This window comes from Rattus rattus, chromosome 2, assembly GCF_011064425.1.
Source record: "Rattus rattus isolate New Zealand chromosome 2, Rrattus_CSIRO_v1, whole genome shotgun sequence".
Taxonomy (NCBI): domain Eukaryota; kingdom Metazoa; phylum Chordata; class Mammalia; order Rodentia; family Muridae; genus Rattus; species Rattus rattus.
The window spans coordinates 207,341,237-207,363,898 of NC_046155.1; the positions used below are offsets into that span (position 1 = coordinate 207,341,237).

Genomic DNA, 22,662 nt, shown 5'->3' on the forward strand with positions numbered 1-22,662 from the left:
ATTCCATATTAGTGTCCAAGTTACTAAATCAGGAGAAATTATTCTCTTGGTGGTTATATTGTTCTCTTTTTAAATTAATCATTTTATTTATTTGCATTCCAAATGTTGCCTCCCCCAAACAGCCCCTCCCAGAATTCTTCACCCCCTCACCCCTCCCCTTGGCCTCTGAAAGAGTGCTCTCTCTGCACCTCCTCCCTTTCCTGGGAGCAACTAGTCTCTACAGGATTAGGTACATCCGCTCCCACTGAGGCCAAACAAGGCAGTCCTCTGCTACACATGTGTCAGGGCCCTCAGACCTGGCCGTATATGCTCTTTAGTTGCTGGCTTAGTCTCTGGGAGTTCCCAGGCATCTGAGTTTATTAACACTGCTGGTCTTCCTATGGGGTTGCCATCCCATTCAGCTCATTCAATCCTTCCCCTAATTCTTCCATAGAAGACCCTGACCTCAGTTCAATGGTTGGCTGTAAGTATCTGCATATGTGTCAGTCAGTTGCTGGTAGAACCTCTCAGAAGACAGCTTTGCTAGACTCCCGTCTGCAAGCACAGCATAGCTTCAGTAATAGTGTCAGGATTTGGTGCCCATTGAAGGCAGATTAAATGAACGTGCTGAGTACACAACAGACTTTCGTGATTTTAAAGCATACTGTGAACTAGACTGTGAGATACAGGAAAAGCTCAGTTCTCTTCTAATGTAAGGTACATTTTCATACAATCTTATTGTCAAGCTTCTTTATGTGCCCGCCATCCCTGTCTACACCTCTGCCTAGGTCTTAAGCAATCCACTGTATTATATATGTCCTTTTATCTATTTTAATTGGCTGTTAATAAAAACACATCCAACCTGTGTATTCCTTGCCGCTTTTAACTAAGAACTTTTCTCATTATAGTGTTTCTTTTTCTTTCTTTCCTTCTTTTTTTATTATGTAGTTCTCTAAAAAGTAAACCTATGAAAGCCAAATAGTACATATAGCTAAATTTTCTGACCCTTGATTCTCTAGAACTGTTGTTCTCTTGAGCAGCCTTCTGAACTGTGGATATGGTCACACTTTGCCTTCCCAGAGAGTTGGGAAAGGAATCAGTGCCATGCACACACACACTTTTAAAAGGGACAGCAGAAGCATTCCCAGTGTCCCAGGAGATCAGGACCCTCATGTACCTGCAGCCCCCCACAACCCCCTGTAGAGGTTAGAGACAAATCAGTCACAAAGGGAAATGCTCCAAGCCCCTCCTCCACAGGTGAGTTGACCCCAGGTTACAGAGGCTCAAGACAGATCATTCATGTAGAAGGATCACACCCCTAAATATGTAGGTGAGGTCTTCCCAAGCTCTCAGACCAAAGCAATACGAAGTACCTGCTGTCAGACACCTGACTCATTGAAAAACTGTATTTAATCATCCTGTCATGATGGCCTTCTTGGGCACCAATGGGAGGAGAAGCCCTTGGTCGTGCCAAGGCTGGACCCCCCCAGTGTAGGGGAAATCAGGGCAGGGAGGCAGGAAAGGGGGGTGGTTAGGGAGGGGGAACACCAGTATAGAAGAAGGGGAGGGAGATGGGATAGGGGGCTTATGTACAGGAAACCGGGAAAGGGAATAACATTTGAAATGTTTTAAAAAAAAATCCAATAATAAAAAGAAGAAAAATCAAAATGCATACATGTATGAAATTATCCGTGAATAAGCTAAAAAAAAAATCCTGTTTCCTGTTCAGAAGGATTAACTGTGTATGGAAATCACTCCATTGTCTGAGAGTTTCTATCAAAAGAGCAGTAACATTGCTGCTCTGCTGCGGGAAGCTCCCCTGCAGCCCTGGCTGGCTGGTCAATCTCCTGCTGGCTCAGCCTGGCCTGAGCCACCACAGCGGCCGAGGAAAGGAACAGCACAGCAGAGGCAAAAGCAGTCCCCATCCCTGTCTGAGTTCCTGAACTCCCCTTTGCCTGAACCCGCGGACCTAGCCGAACCAGAGATCTCCCAGGGAAAGCCTCCCTCACAAAGCTCCACACCATCTGAAAATATAATAATGTTTTTATTAGCAACATATCAATTTTACAAGATAAAGAGATATCTTTTTATATATTTCCGATGATGAGAGTAAAATATACACCACCATACTCAGTTGCTAACTTTCAATATCATACATTTATCTTCAAAAAATAACTCAAAGTATTTATCTAAGCCAAATGAAACCAGTGTCAGAAAAAGATAAACAATTGAATGTTGAGTTGGTTTGTCTCATTTTTATAATGTATTTTAACATAAAATTACCATAGTTGATCCATACGACTGTAATATTTGTGTATCGGTGTAACCTATATAAATCACAATAATATTTCTCATTTCTCTAAAATTTTAAATTAAAACATTTACAATTAAAGACAAAATAAAATTATATATGTGCATTTTCACAAAACATAAAATTAATTTCAGCAATAGTGTTAGTGGTAAAAAAAAGTCTTCACCCATTAACTTAATATGGACAATATTTCTAATAACTGATCATCAACTCTTAAATAAAAATAAATATAATTAAAGAAAGCCTATTCAATAACACAAGAGAACATGCAATAGTATGGAAAATTCACAATACATTTATTTCCATTACTGGGCCTATTACAGAAGGTTCAGTTGTGGGAAAGCATTAACCGTATTTGATAGATAAATGGAGAGACTGATGAAGTTATCTTGTTTTCCAAATAGTCACAAAATAAATTATTCTGGAGGCAAAATCGCAAATCCATTGAAAAGCATCTGAATTTCTGGTTTTATTTCATTAAAACAGAAAGAACCATTAAGCAATTACTTAACTTAAATATGATTAATTTCTTAGCCAGGGAAATTAGCATACAACTATAATCCTGCATTCTGGTGTTGGGAGCATTTGAAGTATTAATGTACTCTGTTTTTGAGACAGGGAGACACTGTCTCAAAAACAAAATTAAATAAATAAAATTATTGCTATCTTGACATTGCTAGGAAATCGATCAAATAAAATAATATAATAAAATAGAAATAATTTGCTAAATGCATACATGTCTATGGATATTTATGCTTGTAAATGTGTAGACATATTCCATTTTAGCTACAAACCATAAATCATATTTAGTCCATAAAATCATGAGCTATCTTTAAAGGTGTTACTTTTAAATTTTACTTTTAAAAAATGTGTGTGTGTGTGTGTGTGTGTGTGTGTGTGTGTGTGTGTGTGTGTGAGAGAACAAGAGGGAGAGGGAGAGAGAGAGGGAGAGAGGGAGAGAGGGAGAGGGAGAGAGAGAGAGAGAGAGGGAGGGAGAGAGAGGGAGAGGGAGGGAAAGGGAAAGGAAGGGGGGGGAGGGGGAGGGGAGGGGAAAGGAAGAGGGGAGGGAGAGGGAAGGGGAGGGGGAGGGAGGGGGAAGGGGAGGGGGAGGGGAGGGAGGATTGTGCCCCCAGAGACCAGAAGAGGGTATCAGATCTTTAGAGGTGGAGTCACACTTGGTTGTGAGCAGCTTGCACGGTTTCTGGGAAGGGAACTAGTAAACTGTGTAAAAGCAGTTAATGCTTACTCCCTGCTGATTCATATCTGTAGTTTCTTATGATCTATTTCTACAGTTCCATTAGCCTCAAAAGGAGACAGTATTCGATATTTCATTTTCAATATAAAACCATAAATATTTGAGATATATTTATATGTGGAGGCTAGCATACTGGATATCCTATAGGAAAGAAATTGCCTAATTGGTTACGTATTATTTCTTGTAAACTTTAGGATGTAATCTTTAAATTTTCTAAAAATAAATTTCTAATGCCATTGAATACAATTCTTTGAGAATAAAGTAAAAACACAAAAGTGAGAAAAGTTTCCAAATGTTCATTTACAATAATTATTAAATTATAATACTTGTAACTTTTAACTGTCTTCTAAGTGTGGGAAGGAATGCAGTTGTTTTTTTGTTTTTGTTTTTTTATTTATATATATTTCTTTATTTACATTTCAAATGTTATTCCCTTTTCTGATTACTTGTTCATAAGCCCCCTCCCCTCCCCATTCCCCATACAGGTGTTTCCCCCATCCACCACCCTTATTGACCCCCTCCTGACATTTCCCTGCACTGGGGTCCAACCTTGGCAGGACCAAGGGCTTCCCATTCCACTGGTGCCCCAACAAGGCTATTCTCTGCTACATATGCAGTTGGAGCCCTGGGTCAGTCCATGTATAGTCTTTTGGTAATGGTTTAGTCCCTGGAAGCTCTGGTTGTTTGGCATTGTTGTTCTTATGGGGTTGCAAGCCCTTTCAGCTCTTTCATTTTTTTCTCTAATTCCCCCCAAGGGGGTCCTGTTCTCAGTTCAGTGCTTCACTGCTAGCATTCGCCTGTGTATTTGACATGATCTTGATGTGTCTCTCAGGAGAGAGCTATATCTGGTCCCTTTCAGCATGCAGTTTTTAGCTTCATCAATCTTATCTATATATATGTTGGGGGGGGCACATGTTGGGCAGGCTCTGAATGGCCGTTCCTTAAGTCTCTGCTCTAAACTTTGCCTCCATATCCCCTCCTATGGGTATTTTTGTTCCCCCTCTTAAGAAGTGAGAGCATCTACATTTTGGTCATCTTTCTTTTTGAGTTTCATGTGATCTGTGGATTGCATCTTGGGTAATTCGAGCTTTTGGGCTAATATCCACTTATCAATGAGAGCATACCAAGTGTGTTTTTCTGTGATTGGGTTACCTCACTCAGGATGATATTTTCTAGTTCCATCCATTTGCCTATGAATTTTATGAAGCCATTGTTTTTTGTAGCTGTTTTAAAAAGAATTCCACAATTTTAAAGGAAAACAAAAAGAGAAGATGACTACAGAGGCATACAGGTGTTTAGCTTTCTGGGTGACCCTAGAGTCCTGAGAGGGCCCCACATACTATACCATACTATACTTTCCCCTATTCATAGTCACTATCAAAGAGCACTGATACCCTGTGATTAAGCTAGTCATCAAATTTAAGTTTCAGTATTGCTTTTTCAGGTGCTGTCCATGTTTCACACAATATGCTAGGTTACTAGACCATTTGTCTGCTTCTTCACAATATCTTCAAAAGTTAGTGTAGAAAATTTATTAAATATTTCCATGACTACAATGAAATTCTTATGTGATTTTACAAACAGACAAGTATGCCTTACAAATACCTTGTCCAATAGAGCTCAGTACATCTTACTAACCAGTGACATGAAACTAACCCTTATTTTTACAATACCCCAAAAGGCCATGTTGAAGAGATAGCTGAATGAACCGGCAAAATAAATTATAATTGAGATAAAGAATTTACAGAGCTACATGATTCACGGTGGTGCAGTCAAGGATTTATCTTATTGGACTATTTTTTTTGCAAATATTTTATTACTTTAGTTTTTTAAAATGTCTCTAAGTCCACGGTAAAACCATGTGATATGATACAGATATGGGGAGTTTTGGGCGAGAGAATGAAGAGGAAGAGAAGGAGGAGGAAGAAGAAGAGGAGAAAGAGGAGGAAAAAGAGGAATCCAGTCATCATAAGGAATTGGTAGCTTAGTAACTCTCCATTATTTTCAAAAGTGAATTATTGTGTTATAGCAAATAGAATTTTTCATATTTCTGAACTAATGTTTAAGGTTTTACTGACTAGGTAAATAGTCAGAAAAGTATAACTTTTTAGCATGCCTAGTTTTAAATTTTGTACTAACACTTCCAAACACAATCTTTTTTTTTTAATTGGATTTTTTTTATTTACATTTCAAATGTTAACCTCTTTCCCGGTTTCCGGTCCATAAACCCCCTATCCCACCCCTCTCCCTGCTTCTATAAGGAGTTCCCCCACCTATCCACCCACCCCTTATCTCCCTTTTCCAGTTCATTCTTACTTATGCCTTTGTCTATAATAAGTCTGTATATAAGAGTGATCGCTATACCATGCATGTCTTTGCAAGTATGTAATTTTAGAAAATAATGATAGTCTTTTGACAAGAAGTTATGTTTTAGAATGCCTCTCTTGACATCTAGCTTTAAAGTTGAGAAAGGATAATTGTATACTTTCAGAGCTAAGCACATTTACATCCTGTAAAGGGAAACTGGTCTTCGCTTTTAGGAGCACTGTAATCTTACGGATCACACACTCATTGCTCACATTCAGAAGAGCACCAGCAACCCTCAAAGTTATATATAATTTCCCTGTCTCCTGTATTGTTCACTTTCCTTAGTGTTGTCACAAATGCCTGATAAGAGTCAACTTAAAGTAGTGCAGTCAATCAGCAGGGAAAGCATCATGGTGGTAGTGAGAGGTGGCTGATTGTATCCACATTGTATCCACAGTGAGGCATCATAAGAAGACCCTTGTGTTTAGAGGAGTAAGCTACATTTTCTCAAGAGGTGCAAACTGTCCCATAGCCCCTAGATTGAAGAGAGTTATCCACAAGGTTAAAACTTAATTCATTTACTCTCTTTAAAAAAATGATACCCACAATAGTGATTTGAGGTCAGGGTACATGAGGAGGATCCAGAAAATACCAACACGAAGACGTTATGATTCCACTATTTAGAAGACTGTATCTCAATGTTGGTAATAAGATAGACATATAAATTAAACTGTCACTTCTATTGAGTCCATCTTATAAGTAGATTGTGAGTTTGCACTAGATTAAATATTAAGTGTCAAAAAAATCTAGGGCACTAGGAAAAAAAGTATAATAGAAAAGTGACTACTTTGTTAAAATGGAAATCTTGTTACTAGTTATGTCCTAGCAATATTGTGAAATGAATACTTCTAAGTATCAAAGATCAGCTATATACTTGCTACATGTTGTCCCTCAGACTGTGTCTAGAACATTCCGCAGGGCTTGCTTCCTTCTTTTCTCAACATGGATGATATCTATAACTGCAGTAGAGAAAAGGGAAGAAAACTGTTGGCAGGTTGTAAATGGAAGAGGGAAAGAGGCTAAGAAATTTGAAGGAAGAGAAACAGTGATGAATTCCAGAGTTACTTTTCCAGGTACTTGCAGATGTACTGTGATGCAGATGTGCATGGTAGAATTAAGGAAGGTGTTAATTATTCTGTGGGAAACAAATCTAACTCCAATTCAAACAAACGTGAATGGAAAGGTCTTCACTAGATAAAGAGATGGAGTCTGCAATTTGTGAAGTCCCAGCAGTTTCTAGAATGGAGTGGGACATGTTTTATACGAAACAAAACTGCATTGCTAAAGAATATTGTCTTTATGTTTAGTTTAATTAATAGTCAGGAAGGCTTTTTCCTCTCCTGCAATTATGGTCCTCAGAAGGTTGTGGCCCAGACCATTTTAGCCAATGACTCAAGAGGAAAATCTTTTTGTATTTTCCTCAAATGCTTCTTCTAAGAAACATCCTTGAACTATATCATTGATGTGGACACAACACTCTTGTTGGATCTGATCAGTTGCCAAAAACAAAACAAAACAGCAAAACACATTCTGTGAACATCTGGGATCACCTTGGAAGCATAGGACAGATGGACAGCATCAGCTCAGCCACCTCTAGTGAGATAGGAATGCTGTGGTCATAATTGTTTCTCACAGGAAAGCCACAGGTATCCACGCATGCTTGCTCATTATCTCAGACTACCTCCTACACCGGACTTAGGAAATCAGTGTCCCAAACAATGTCTTAAATAGATTCCTTAGGGAGTGGGGGAGAGTATAGGTGGAGACAGGGCACTAAAACCCACTGGCAATGCTATTATTTTCATGGGTCACCAAAATACCCTAAAATTGACTATGTTTGAAGTTGGAGGAAACAACTCAGAACCACTAGACATTTTCTTTTAATGCACATATTGAATAACATATGAATTATATATCTCGATAAATATGCTTTCTTAAGGTGATATAAATAACTATGTACTTCGCTTTATTTCAGTAAAAGCCTTTTTTTGTTGTTGTTTTTGTGGTTTTGTTTTTGTTTTTTCGTTTTTTGTTTTGTTTGTTTTAATCTTTCAGTATGTTTCTGAGTCCTCCCTAGGGTAAGAACCACTGCCATTTAACAGAGTCATTCCATAGACAGGGAATTTTGTGTATTTTTAAGCCAATTATGGAAACATTGAGGATAAGTATTTTGTTTCTGTATTGTAAGAACTGCATATAAACTTATTGAGGAAAAATAAAATAGACAAAATGAATGAATGATAGCACAGAAACTTAATTAGAATTGATGTCACTTGGGTTCAGCTCACTAGTGACAGTGAATTCTCTTCGACTGAGCAATTCAAAAGTGTAAACATTGAGATAAACCCCAGTGAACAGAAGTAGGCAGTGTTTCTATTAGAGTATCTGTGTGCTTTACATGGTCCAGCTAAGGAACGGAGACCCAGTGACTGTTGGTTCTTAGACCTGTGAAACACAGGTGTTATATTTACTACTATTCATTTCCAGTCCTTTTGCAGCTAAAATGCTTTCTGACTCTGATTAAAACATAATGTCATACATCAATGGATTGATCAATAGTTTCATCCAGAACAAACTCTCACATTGCAAAGTTTGGCCCATGGCCAACAACTTAAACATCACCAGGAAGCCATTTAGAAATTTGCATCCATCTAGGATGACTGAATGAGAATCTGAATTTTAAGAAGATTCCTCAAACAGTTCATATGTACATCAAGATTTGAGAGACATTGATCTGGACAGCAATTCTATTCCCAACAGTGGTTCTGAAGTCACCTGAGAGCTTATTTAAATTGTAGATCCTCCATATTTTCTCACCGTGGGAAACGAATCGATTTAATTGGGCTGTAGCTCAGAAAGTATTTAAAAATCTCCCTCGATGACTCTGATAAACAGCCACATTGATCTAGTACAGGGTATCAATTTTATGAGGCACATATACTGACCCAGTCAGAACCTCATCCATGTCTCTCAATCCCACCAGTGTTTATCTAATAAAACGTATTCTTTGTAGTCACCTCCTTCTGTCAGGTTGGCTGCATATGGGGAATGGTGCTTCATTTTATAGGTAGAGAAAATAAAGCCCCAAAGTGAAAAAAAGCACGCATTAACTCAAGATTATAGATTTTATGAGAAAGAGAGGAAAAAAAGAGATTAGGTTGATAAAATTTTAATCTAGTTAACTTCTAAAAACCACTAGTATGCAATGGTAGGACAATTACGTTTCCAGAAAAAGTTTAGCTTAACCTCCAAAATAATAAAATATAACAAAATAAAACTCAAATTGTTTTACATTCATAAGTTTAAACATCCCTGAAGAATTCTCTGGAATATCTGTCCACCACTATTTATAATATCTACCCACTTAATTATAAATGGTGACTTAAGGCTGAAAAAAGAAGACCTTTTCATGCTTTTCATTATTGGTAGGAGTTATACTTTCCTGAAATATAATTCTTGATATGGCTGAAAAAATATTACAAAATATTATATATATACTTTGCTATATTTGTTATAATTGTTGAGATTTCAGGAGAGTAGTTTCTCTTAGAATTGTTTAGTAGGCAGTAAACAGAATACTAGATTTGCTTAGTCATTTATCAAAATTAATCCTTACTTGCCTAATAAAATTGAAAAAAACTCGCTTATATCATTATGTGTTCCTATAATAAATATTTTAGTAGTAAAAGGAAAGAGTTTAAGAAAGTATTTTTATGTTATCTGATTATTGAAGTAAAAATGTAAAACAATATAAAAACATTCAATGAAATTTTAAATCTTCAAAATAATTTAATACATTTTTTGTCATCTTGATTCAAGTAGTTGCCATAGTAACAGATTTAAGAAATCTCAAATTGATAGCATTTTAAATTTGTTAACAGTCTCAATATCTTAAATAAAGATTACACATTTTAATCTGGCCACATAAGACTCAGAGAAGATTAAAACACAGGACCCAAATAAACTTTAAAAATAACTTATTATAAGCAAAAATGTGCGAAACATTATAAACTTAGAGAACTGACTACACATAATGATTAACTTAATTTGATTTAATTAAAAAGTATTATTTTGTAAAATCTGTTTTCACTAATTTAGTCCTATTTATTTTTAATTCTGTCAACCTTATTATTTCTGGTGCCTGTGGCTTCAGTTCCCAAGTTATAGGATCTCAAGATTAGGAAACCTTAAAAGAACTCTCCTGGCATGAAGATTGTTGTTGGCATTACGTTGAGATCAATTCGTTCTGAATCAACAAGACAAACAACAGCATTCAGGATCATATCAAACTAGACTGTCAAGTCAAATGTATAGATTTTGAAAGATTCTACCTTCTGGCTAATATGATATTTCAGTGGGACATACTGCATATATTGTGAGACTTAAAAGTTACACAGGAAACTGAAAAGTATATATTAAACCTGCCATGGGTTCTCTAAAATCTATGCTTAGATGAACAATATAAATTTCTTTATGTTGTTTCTTAGGTGAACAATATAAATACATTTACCAAACGCATGGTTTTACAGTTTGTTCATATAAAAACATGCACAAATATTATTAGATCAGAGAGGTGCTTTAATCAGCTCTAAGACACGTTAATGTACTAGTACAAAATCCAGAGCACAAAAGGAAGACAGATTTGGTGGTGTTTGAAATTTAGTGCCCCTTCCTTTAAACTTGGTGAGTACACAAACCTAACTTAAAACCTTGTCTCCAGGGCTAGAGAGATGGCTCAGTGGTTAAGAGCACTGACTGCTCTTCCAGAGGTCCTGAGTTCAAATCCCAGCAAACACATGGCTGCTCACAACCATCTGTAATAGGATCTGGTGCCCTTTTCTGGAATGCAAGTGTTCGTAGAGCATTCATACATAAAATAAATAAATCTTTAAAAAAACCTTGTCTCTAGTTTTAGGCTTTTTTTATTTTTCTGTTGAGTGGACATGCTGTTTCAATATTTAATATTTATTGTATATGTAATAATTTACCGTCACTATGATATTATGAAAAATGTATGTCCTTAATTTTATTAACATATATGTATTCATTGCAAATGAAAATGTTGAAACTCTATATTGTAGGAAATACTTTTGGAAAAGTGTTTAAATTTACTGTTACTTTACTTTACTTTATGTCCATAAATAGTACAATTTAATGGCTGTTTCAGGATCTTGTATATAATAAATATATATTTATAGCTCTATAAACTTTCCTAGCTTCACAATATTGTAATATAATATATAATATGTATATTACTAATGCTGAGAATGCATATCTATAAGAAAAAATTCTTATAGAATTTATTACAGAATATGTTACAGAATATATACATATATATGTATATGTATATGTATGTATACATATATATTGTTGTGGTGCAACCCAAGCACTACATCACAGAGGTATATCGCTATTCCTAAAACATATTTTGAAAAGCAAGTTTGCCTTCTCAAAGCAATTTTTACATAGTATATATGTTTCTCAAGCTATTATTTTGTCTGTTACACATTCTGTGAACTATTGAAATTTTATTGTGGAACAAAAGCATCTGTAGCTAGTTTTTGCTAGTTTATGAGTTCTTTCTCTTTATCCCCACTTTCCTGGAGTTTCACTTCCTATCACTAGTTGGAGAGAAAAAAGGATAGGAGGATATGACAGAGGGGAGAGAGAGAGAGAGAGAGAGAGAGAGAGAGAGAGAGAGGAGAGAGAGAAAGAGATCCTTGAGAACTCTAATTTTGTTCTTTTGGTTTCTTCTTGTAGCATGACTACTAACAAACCACATCCAACCTCCGTCAACAACCAAAAACCCCCTGATTCTGCCTTTCAGTGCCCTTGCATTCAAATGCCTTCTGAAAAGTTCCCAGAATTCCAAAGGTCACATAACTGCAGAAACTACTGGCAGCTGGAAACCCAGGCCCCTGCTAGAGCATGGGGCAAGTCACAGTGAGCTGCTGTGCCACATCCCCACAAATGGGCTTAAAATGAAAACATAGTCTTAAAATATGTGTTTTTTATAGATTAATTTCTTCATTATTGTGGTGGTGATGACTACACTGTCGCTGTCTTGAGACACACCAGAAGAGGGCATTGGATCTCATTACAGATGGTTGTGACCCACTATGTGGTTGCTGCAAATTTAACTCAGGACCTTGGGAAGAGTGGTCAATGCTCTTAACTGCTGAGCCATCTCTCCAGCCTTATTTCTGTGTTCTTTTTTAAAAAGAAACCAAGATTCCACAATTTTCACTACAGCCATCATCAAGTATACTAATTAGTAAGAAACAAAGACAATAAAATCAGTGCAGTCCCATGATGATCATTTGATATCTGGTGATGTCCTTTGTATTTTGACTCACTTTAATGCTCAAGGAAGCCTGTAAAGGAAATTTGTTCTTATCTGCTTATTTCATGGATGAGAAAATAAAATTCACATAGCAGTGATCGGAATCAGGTTTTAATTGGGCATATTGACTCCAGTGTTAATTATCTTCAACAATTAGCTGTATTTAATGAATGCCAGTCATTAAAATACATTATGGAGATTCTCTTAATAGACTTCTGTGTCTGCATTTTCTTATCAAAATACCTTTTCAAATTGCATTAGAGCTCTGAAGAATTATTACATCTTTCATATGAAGATTATTATTTTTAGATTATTGCACTCATAAAGACTAATTTGTATTTATTCTCAGCACTCTAATAAATTATTGTGTCTGCTTATCTATTTTCTGTCAGTTTAAAAATCTCTCATACTGTTTGACATTATTCATTAGAAAAGTTCTGAAAAAAATCTGATTGAGTACATTTTGTCAATTTCATTAAATAACACAACACCAACATCAGAGTTTAAATAATTAGAGTTCTTTAATTAAAATCATTAATAAGCAAAGGTCGTTATGTTTTTTTTTCTGATTTATTTAGAGTGAAAGTATGCACAAGAATGTGATGTAAATAATGGCTCTGCCCTTCCTTTGTCATCGTCTCTTGTACTTCACCTTGAAATACAGAAAAGGTTTGAGATCAATTAGCAGAAGTAAAAGAATCAGAAAAGCAGCACGCTCTCTCTGTGGACTTCACCCACTGTTCTCTGACAGAATTTCTGACACAGGGAAATAAGCAGGGAGGCCTACTTGTTACTAATCAAGGACCTAGGAGAACAAAAAATCATCTTTCAGTGCTTCTCAATCCATTGAGATAATTGTCATTCTTTTTGCATTTCTTCTTATTTTGTGCTATGAATTCTCAAAATTGGACAGTCATATGCCTGGGTTAAAATACCTTGACCTTAGTAACCTCCTAAACCGAAAGTACTAGGAGTTTTTAGTTACAAAGGGGAATTATGATTCAATATTTTGCCAGAAGCATTTTGACGTGTATCTAATTATGAAGCCCTTATGCTCAGAGAGTATTAATGACTTCCTTAACTTTCCTTTTTGTTCCTTATTTACTTCTTACAAACTGTTCCAGGAAGAGTGTCGTGATCTTTGACACAGTTTCGAGTAAACATGCATCAATATCATGTCACAGGCATTTGCATGTCTGCAGAAATTGTTAAATAACTTAAGGAAAGTATTAATAACAGAGCGGGCTTTTCCTCTTTGAAGAAGAAAGTTAAAAACCATAGGGCATTAGACTTCAAAATTTAATATCTTCAGTCTTTTAAATTAAAATTTCCACCATTCTCCAAGTAGTTCTTGGCTGGAAAGTGCAATTGAAGGGAATTAATCAGACATTACCTGTGAGAAAGATATCTTTCTGAAATCCAAATTGGCCACTCGATTGAACAAGAGCCTGAACGGTCATATTTTCCTGGCTCAAGTATAAGAAGGCAATTTGGCACACACTGAAGAGGTGTCGATGGATCTTCTGACAGCTGGTAGTCCCAGGCAGCAATATTATTGCTGTGATCCAATCTCCAGAAAGAACGCAACAGAGCCGTAAAGTGGCAGAGAGATATTTAGATTCTCCTTGAACTTGAATCATGAGAACCCATCTTTGTCCTCTGTGAGCAAAGACACAAGGTATATGTAGCCCTATAAACTTAGCTGTACTGTATAGAGGGGCCTCTAAAAATTAGCAGATTAAATTGAATGTGAATCCCCAAATTTAGTTGATGGTGTTCTACAAAATAGAATCTGTCTTAGAAAGTAATCAGTACATGTCTTTAAGCTCTAGAGATTATCTTTAACATCTTGAAGAAAGGCTGAGTATACCCTCCATATCTATGAAATTCTTGTCGTTTGTGTGAGGCTGAAGAACAGAATTAGAAACATAAGTGCTGAACATGTATTCTAAGCCATGTAGTTTGACTTTGTCTTTTCTATTTGTCACAGGAAAAAAAAAAGGAAGAACCACCAAGTAACTTTCTAAAATGTTGCTAGTTTTTTCTCCATCAGAGGACTACACTTCAAATTTATTTACTTTTGTTTTTAAGTAATCAGGAACATCCGCCTCCAAGTATCTACCTTCTGCTTTAGACCAATCTCCTTACAGAAGGTTGAAGAGTGCATATTTGCTCCAATGACTTTCTGATCCTTGAGGATTATTCTCTTTAGAGAAGAATTAACACACTTTAAGTCCCGTACTATATGTTGATGCATGCAACATAAATCTTACGGATTTATTTTTCTTTCCATTCTAGCACCATTCCCAATTCTTAGCAGTATCTATCTGTCTTAGTTAGAGTGTCCACTGCTGTGAAAAGACACCATAATTAAGACCATTCTTATAAATAAAGCTGGCTTATAGGTTCTGCGGTTTAGTGCATTATCATCATGGCAGGAAGAATGGCAGTGTCCAGGCAGGCATGGCAGTGGAGGAGCTGAGCTGAGAGTTCTACATCTTGTTCCAAAGGTAAACAGAAGACTGACTCTTCAGCACTGGACAGAGCTTCAAAGCTCATCCACATAGTGACACACTTCTTCCAATGAGGCCACACCTCCTAACAGTAGCACTCCTATGGGCCAAGCATATGCAAACCACTGCACTCCCTTACACTGAAGGTTCACTTTATAGGAACGAGAATGGAAAATACTTAGCTGCCAGTTACTGGCTTATTTTCCTTAACACTATATCTGTGTATATTTCACTCGTTTTGGAATACCAAGCATGGTATATTCCCGTGAATGGGTCCTCATTGTTCTTCTTGATTACAGTTTTTGAGATAGATTTTCCTGTTCTTTTTCCCCCTCTAGAATGGACTGAGGCTAATTTCTTTCTAAGTTATATTATTAAACATGGGGTTTAATTTTTATGTTTTAATGACATCTGACTGAAAACACAAAGCTGACTGGAGCCAGAGCAGTTTGTGATGCTGATTCTGTAGTCTTACCTGTGGTGAGAAAATGTCTATTATCTACTTTACAGTGAAGTCTGTTATGGACCAGGATGGAATATCAGGTCTTAGAAACTGTCACTCCATTTGCCTAAGAATTTCATGAAGTCATTATTTTTAATAGCTGAGTAGTACTCCATTGTGTAGATGTACCACATTTTCTGTATCTAGCCCTCCATTGAAGGACACCTGGGTTCTTTCCAGCTTCTGACTATTATAAATAAGGCTGCTATGAACAGAGTGGAGCATGTGTCCTTGTTATATGTTGGAGCATCTTTTGTGTATATGCGCAGGAGTGGTATAGCTAGGTCCTCAGGTAGTACAGTCTCCAATTTTCTGAGGAATAACAAGACTGATATCCAGAGTGCTTGTATTGGTCTGCAATCCCACAAACAATGGAAGAATGTTCCTCTTTCTCCATGTCCTTACCAGCATCTGCTGTCAACTGACTTCATAATCGTAGCCATTCTGACTGGTATGAGTTGCAATCTCAGGATTGTTTTGATTTGCATTTCCCTGGTGACTGAGGATGTTGAACATTTCTTTAGGTACTTTTCAGTTATTCAGTATTCCTCGACTGAGAATTCTTTGTTTAGCTATGTTCCTCTTATTTAATAGGGTTATTTGGTTCCCTGGAGTATAATTTCTTGAGTTCTTTGTATATATTGGATATTAGCCCTCTATCAGATATAGAATTGGTAAATATCTTTTCCCAATCTGTTGGTTGCCATTTTGTCCTATTGACAGTGACTTTGCCTAACAAAAGCTATGCAATTTTGTGAAGTCCCATTTGTTGATTCTTGATCTTGAGCATAAGCCATTGGTGTTCTGTTCAGGAAATTTCCCCCCCTGCCCTTCTGTTCAAGACTCTTCCACAATTTGTCCTATTAGTTTCATTGTATCTGGTTTCATGTGGAGGTCCTTGATCAACTTGGACTTGAGCTTTGTACAAGGAGATAAGAATGGAATCGATTTTCATTCTTCTACATGCTGACAACCAGGTAAACCAGCACCATCTGTTGAAAATGCTGTCTTTTATCCCACTGGATGGTTTTAGCTCCTTTGTCAAAGATCAAGTGACCACAGGTGTGTGGGTTCATTTCTTAGTATTCAATTTTATTCTACTGATCTACCTGGCCTGTTTCTGTACCAATACCATACAGTTTTTTTTTATCACTATTGCTGTGTAATACAGCTTGAGGTCAGGGATGGTGATTCCCCCAGAAGTTCTTTTATTGTTAAGAATAGTTTTCACTACCCTGGATTTTTAGTTAGAGAATATCATCCTGAAGGAGGTAATCCAGTCACAAAAAAACAAAACAAAACAAAAAAAAAACAAAAAAAACCCAAAAAACCACATGGTATACACTCACTGATAAGTGGGAATACCCAAGATACAATTAACAGATCATATGAAGCCCCCCAAAAAGATCAAAGCATGAAGATAAAAGCATGGATGCTTCAGTCCTTCTTAGAAAGGGGAACAAAATACTGAAGGGAGGAAATATGGACACAAAGGGTGAAGCAGAGACTGAAGGAAAATCCATTCAGAGACTGCCCACCTGGAGATCTATCCCATATACACACACCAAATGCAAACACTATTGGGGATGTGAAGAAGTGCATGCCGACAGGAGCCTGATATAGCTGTCTCTGAAAGACTCTGCCAGAGTCTGACAAATACAAAGGCAGATGCTTGTGGCCAGCCATTGAACTCAGCACAATAGAGTAGTTAGAGAAAGTACTGGAGGGGTTGAAGAGATTTACAACCCATAGAAAGAACAACAACAATATCAACAAATCAGACCTCTCAGAGCTCCAGAGCTCCAGAGGATTAAACCATTAACCAAATAGTACACATGAAGGGACCCATGGCTCCAGCCACATATGTAGCAGAGGATGGCCTTTTTAGTCATCAGCGGAAAGAGAGGCCTTTGGTCCTGTGAAGGCTTGATGCCCCGGTGTAGGAGCATTCATCAGGGCAAGAAGTTTGGAGTGAGGGGTGAGTTGGGGAGTTGCCTAATAGAAGCAGGGGGAGGGAGGATGGGATGGGGTTTCCGGAGGAGAAATCGGAAAAGGGGACATTTGAAATGTAAATCAATGAAATATCCCATTAAAGAAAAGAGCCGTCACACTCCACATTTGTTCCAAAATATGCCTTAGGCTAGGCATGTTGGATGTGTTTATATGGGCAGATGGCTTTCAGTACAAAACTCCACAGTAGAGTTTAACTTAGCTTTCATCCTTTTGTGTGTGTTCCAGAATCCTTCCTTTACTCATTTGCATGACCTATAGGTAGAATATTCACTTGCATGCATCACGTGGGCACACTATTCTTAAGGGAAATACAATATGGTCAATAATAACTTTATGCGATTTTTCAAATTAAATGAGTATAACATTTAATATAAATTTTTATTTTAAAAGTCTCATTCTATCTTTGTCTCCAACTAATGCTTTCTAGGAATAGTAAGCATCTCATGAAATGACTTCTCTTATATATTTGAAGACTATTTCAAACATTTGGCATTTATCTTACTTTAATGACTTAGGTGATACTAAGTTCCAATCTTCCGTATAGCTTCTCTTGATTTGGATGAAAGAAAGAAAGCAGGAAGTTGACAGAGAAGAAACTAAAATTTGTTTTTATTCAGTTCATTCGAAGAGCTTTACCTCTGTGATTGCCTTACCACTTAAAAATGGACTTCTGGCCCCCTAAAACTGAGGAAAGCACGATCTCATATGACTCTAATGTGAGACACGTGTATCATTTTAATCCTTCTAACTAATCAGATCCCAAAAGTATAAAGGGAAAATTTCAAATTAATTTTAACAGTATCCAACCCAATATATCATTCAGACCTCAAATAAAGAAACCCACTCTGAAGATTATGAAGACCCATTTATTTATATGTTAGATGTCTTCTCAGGGATTGGCTTGTGTTTACAGAGGATAAGGGAGGAAAACCACAGCCTGAATTCTGCCTTTTCCAGGAAAACTCCAGATTCATTTCCAGAGTTTTCCTTGGACTCAGAGAAGTCTAGTCAAATTGCACGAAACCATCTTCTTAAGATTAGATTACAGACACTCACAGCCAAAGAGTGGATGGGGCTTGGGGACTTATGGAAGAATAATAGGAAGAAGTGTGACCCAAAGGGGATAAGAACTCCACAGGAAGATCAACTAACCTTGGGGCTCTCAGAGTCTCAACCAACAACCAAAGAACGTACACCAGCTGGACCTAGGCCTTCATATGTAGCTCATGTGCAGCTTGTCCTTCATATGGGTCTCAAACAACCGGAATGGAGGCTGTGCCAAAGCTGTTACCTGTATGTCGGTTATGTTCTACTAACTGGGCTGCCTTTTCTGGTCTCAGTGAAAGAGGAAGCATCTAGCCTTGCAAAGACTTGGTCTGGCAATACCCAAGTTGACCCCTACCCACTCAGAGAAAGGGAAATGGGGGAAGGATTGTAGGAGGAGGCAGTGAACTGGATGCAAAGTGAAAGAGTAAAAAAAATAAAATTTTTAAAAGATTAGCTGATTATTAATGGTTTTGATTACAATTACTATAACTTTCAAAAACCTCCTAATGTGTATTTCCTAGCATAATTTGCTATAGTATTCTAGCCACACTGACTTATTAATAAAATGACAGGTGGTATACCCTAAGTGACATCATTCACAACATGATCAATATAAAAAAGATTAGATAGCAATTTTATTTTGTAAATTTAGTCTTCATAATTCAGGTTCCACTTTATTATTATAAATAATTTTAATTTGGGCTTCTCTCATATGTGAATATGGACTGAGGGCTAAACAATGATGATGTATTTGATACAGCTTATTGTAAATATTTGAGCAATAATTCTCAATGGTAGTTCATTTTGCGTAACAGGAAACATTCTGAGGTTCTTTTTTTCCTTTTTTTTTTTGCTGGTTATTTTATTTATTTACATTCCAAATGTCACCCCGCTTCCCAGTTTCCCCTCCACAAAATTCTTATCCTATCCTCCCCCTACCCTCATGCTCTATGAGACTGCTCCCGCCAGCCATTAATCTACCCACTCCTGCATCAGCAGCCTAGCTTCCCTTTATCCTGGGTCATTCAGCCTCCACAGAACCAAAGGGCTCCCCTCCCATTGATACCAAATAAGTCAGCTGGAGTCATGGGCCCCTCCATGTGTACTCTTTGGTTGGTGGTTTAGTCCATGGGAACTTTGGGAGATCTAGTTGGTTGACATTGTTGTTCTTCCTATGAGGTTGCAAACCCCTTCAGCTCCTACAGTGCTTGCTCTAACTTCCCCATTGGGGTCACCCTGCTCAGTCCAAAATTTGGCTGTGTACTTCCACATCTGTGTTCGTCCAGCTTTGACAGAGTCTCTCAGGAGACAACTATACGAGGGCTCCTGTCAGTAAGCACTTCTTGGCATAAGCAATAGTGTCTCGGTTTGCTGTCAGCTGATGGGATGGATCCCTAGGTGGGCCAGTCTCTGCATAGCATTTCCTTCAGTTTCTGCTCCACTCTTTGTCCCGGAATTTTCTTTGACAGAGGAATTCTGGACAAATATTTTTGAAGGGGGCCCAATCCATCAATTGTGGGTTCTTCCTATCCACTGGATATGGTCTCTATTGGTTATATCTCCCCTTTGTTGAGTATTTTCAATAAGTCCTCCCTGTTGGGTTTTGGGAGCCTCTTGGGTCCCTGGCATCAGGGACTTTCTAGTGGCTACCACCAGTTCCCCCTCTTCATTGCTACACACCTACTTTCAAATTTCTGATACTCTGTACTTCATCCCCATCTCCTCCCATACCTGAACTGGCCTTCCCTTTTTTTGCCATTCTTCTCTCCCTCCCAGATCTCCCTCTACTTCCCAGAGATTATTCTCTTCCCTATACTGAGTAGTACTGTAGTGTCCACACTTTGGTGTGATCTTCTTTCTTCTTGGGTTTGATATGGTCTGTGAGTTGTATCATGGGTTTTCCAAGCTTCTTTTTGCCTAATATCCACTTATCAGTTAGTATCTACCAAGTGTGTTATTTTGTGCCTGGGTTACCTCACTCAGGATGCTATCTTCAAGTTCCACCCATCTGTCTGCAAATTTCATGAAATCATTGCTTTTAATAGCTGAGTAGTATACCATTGTGTAAATGTACCACATTTTCTGTATCCATTCCTCTCTTGAGGGACATCTGGGTTGTTTCCAGCTTCTGGCTATCATAAATAAGGATGCTATGAGCATAGTGGAGTATGTGTCTTTGTTATATGTTGGAACATCTTTTGGATATATGCCCAGGAGTGGTGAGGACCTGCGTCCTCAGGTAGTACTCTGTTCAATTTTCTGAGGAACCGTCAGGCTGATTTTCACAGTGGTTGTACCAGCTTGCCTCTTACCAGCAGCAATGGAGGAATATTTGCTTTTCTCCACATCCTAGTCAGCATATGCTGTCACCTGTGTTTTTGATCTTAGCCATCTTGATTGGTATGAGGTGCAATCTCAGGGTTGTTTTGATTTGCATTTCCCTGATAACAAAGGATGTTGAACATTTCTTTTTTTATTGGATAGTTTATGTATTTACATTTCAAGCGTTATCCCCTTTCCTTCTTCCTCCATCTCCCATCCACCTTCCCCTTGCTTCTATGATGATGCTCCCCCTCCAACCTACCCACTCCCACCTCAACACCCTAGCATTCTCCTACTTTGGGGAAAAAGCCTTCAGAAGACCAAGGGCTTCTCCTCTTATCGATTACAGACGGTGCCATCCTCTTCTACACGTGCAGCTGGAGCCATGGGTGCCCCCATGTGTACAGACGCCATGTTGTTTTTATCACTATTGCTTTGCAGTATAGCTCGAGTTCAGGGATGGTGATTCTCCCAGAAGTTCTTTTATTGTTGAGAATAGTTTTTGTTATCCTGGATATTTGTTATTCCAGATACATTCGAGAATTGCTCTTTCCATCTCTGTGAAGAATTGAGTTGGAATGTTTTTGGGGGATTGCATTGAATCTGTAGATTCCTTTAGGTAAGATGGCTATTTTTACTCTGTCAATCTTGCTAATCCATGAGCATGGGAGATCTTTCCATCTTCTTAAGTCTTCAATTTCTTCCTTCAGAGACTTGAAATTCTTATCATACAGATTTTTCACTTTCTTGGTTAGTGTCATACTGAGGTATTTTATATTATTTGCGACTATTGTGAAGAGTGTCCTTTCCCTAATTTCTTTCTCAGACTGTTTATCTTTTGAGTAGAGTAAAGCTAGTGATTTGTTTGAGTTAATTTTGTATCCAACCACTTTGCTGAAATTGCTTATCAGCTGTAGGTGTTCTCTTGTCGATTTTTTTGGGGGTCACATATGTATACTATCATATCTTCTCCAAGTAGTGATATCTTGACTTCCTCCTTTCCAATTTGTTTCCCTTTGATCTCCTTTGTGTCTATTGCTGTGGCTAGAACTTTAAGTATTATATTAAATAGAAAGGGGGAGAGTGGGACCTTCTCAGATACTTAAAAACACTTTTCATGGTCACAATTAAAAGTATATATGACACTACTCGCACCAATTAGAGAGACCATTTAGTGTCATTGAATGCAAAGGATTGTCCCACCGTGGGATCAGATCATATTCACCCAATGGAAGAGGATCACAGTGCTAAGCTAAGAAACTGGCTGTGAAGCTGAATGTGGAGCTATAAAGGAAAAAAAAAAAACTGTGTTGATAAATCCAGACAGAAATGCTCTTTGATGATTTGTTTCAATGTCTTGCAGATTATTTTTTCAGACATATGAGTGAACTTGTACCCTCATCAGCACCTGTCTGACATTATTCAAAGTCACAGTGAGATGAGAGTTAACAAATGACATTGTGCATGCTAAGATAATTAATTAATCTTAGAAACTGAGGGAAGACTTCACAGCCATACGTATCTGTTTAGAAGAGGAATAAATGTCAATAGCTCTCTTTTCAGAGGAAATTGAGAGTTTCTGAATGGCTTGTCTTGATTGAGTAGATATAACACAGATAAAAATGAGAATTAACAAATGCAGGTTTTAAAATATGTACAGTAATTACTATCTTCTCAGACCAGCTGCTTAATAAATAAAGAGTTAATCAAACAAACATCATTGGCCTTTGTAAAGAAAGCATATGATAGTTAAGAATAAGTAACCCTTTAGAGGTAGCAATAACTTTCATCACAAATTTATTTCTCTCCTAATAAATTTTGAATTCAGAATTAATCTCATATTCTAAAGATATATATATCATCATAAATTGAATAAACTTTTGATCTCATATTTAGAAAAAATCATCAGCTAAGTATGAAGTATGCCCCATCTAGTTGGCACAACTTTTGATTAAATGCAATGTCAAGTGCCAATTATAAACGTATCTTAGAGTCGATATTCTAGCATGT

The 22,662-nt window shown here is 37.3% G+C and overlaps 1 protein-coding gene across 1 annotated transcript in view; it reads left to right on the plus strand.

The window, feature by feature from the left end:
* Positions 1–22,662, plus strand: part of Trdn (triadin) — a 308,938-nt gene that overhangs the window by 82,272 nt on the left and 204,004 nt on the right. The gene's annotated exons all lie outside the window — the stretch shown is intronic.